Consider the following 1,147-nt stretch of genomic DNA (forward strand, 5'->3'; position numbering starts at 1 on the left):
ATGAAAGTTTTATAAAATTTATATAGAGAAAATTAAATTTCTGAAAATGCAGTTATTTCTAAAACTCAAATGTATACAATATATTAATTATGTGCGCATATAAAATAACAAGTCTCGTACACGGTTTACTGGTTAAGGCGTGGAAGTCTTTGCTTGAGGTCGCGGGTTTGAATCCCGCCCTCAACACTCCCTTTCCTGCCTATTTTTAATATGAAACGAATTTAGATCATGGGTTGGGCCGATCAGATCCGTGGCCCAGTTCAAAACAGCAACAAAATATGGAAACAACCTCTAGGCCCGTGACCCAGTTCAAAACAGCAACAAAAATAAGGAAACAACCTCTGCACGTTTTGAAACTTAAAAAACTTGAAAACGGCTTGTTTCTTAATCTTTTTTCTTCATTCTTTTTGTGCCAAACTCTTGGTAATATTTTTACCAACATTTTGACATAAATAACACGAATTTTCATCAAGAAATGAGTTCCATTTACTCATTTAAAGTTTGTTTTTAAAACTAAAACTTAACAACTTAAAAACATAAAAATMGAACAACGAAAACACAATTATGAGACATGAGGCTACTGGGGTTTGATAGAGTACTTAAAAAMGAAGTCATAGACATAAAAATCAAGAGATTTGGTTAAGAATCTCATCCAAAATCGGTGAAAAACCGAGATTTTCGATCCCGAACTTCAAACTCCGATTTCTCTCTCAAAACTCAACTATTTTTCGAGATATTTGAACCAAAACAATCATAAACCGGTGTTCTATATTTATATGCAAGAGTTTTGGCATATTAGTTGACGAAATCGGACCAAATCGCGATTTTTTTTGCTGATGGGTCGTTTTCTTAAACAGACTTGTACTATTGGCAAAACAGGTCCCTCATCTTTGAAAAAGATGACATTTGCTCCCCTAAACTTTCTGACATTTACCACTAACCCCCTGATTTCACTATTTTAATAAGACTTACACTTTTTACCCCTAAATCAACATTTTATTTCACTTTGGTCATTTCTAATTTTAAGATTTCGATAATTTTTCCTTCAACTAATCACATAAATATTTTAACACTTCAAATAAATTTAATAAATAAAAATTATATATTTAAAGACTCGTATAATATATATATATATATATATATATAT

The sequence above is a fragment of the Cynara cardunculus genome, assembly GCF_001531365.2.
Source record: "Cynara cardunculus var. scolymus isolate 2C chromosome LG 17, CcrdV1, whole genome shotgun sequence".
Taxonomy (NCBI): Eukaryota; Viridiplantae; Streptophyta; class Magnoliopsida; order Asterales; family Asteraceae; genus Cynara; species Cynara cardunculus.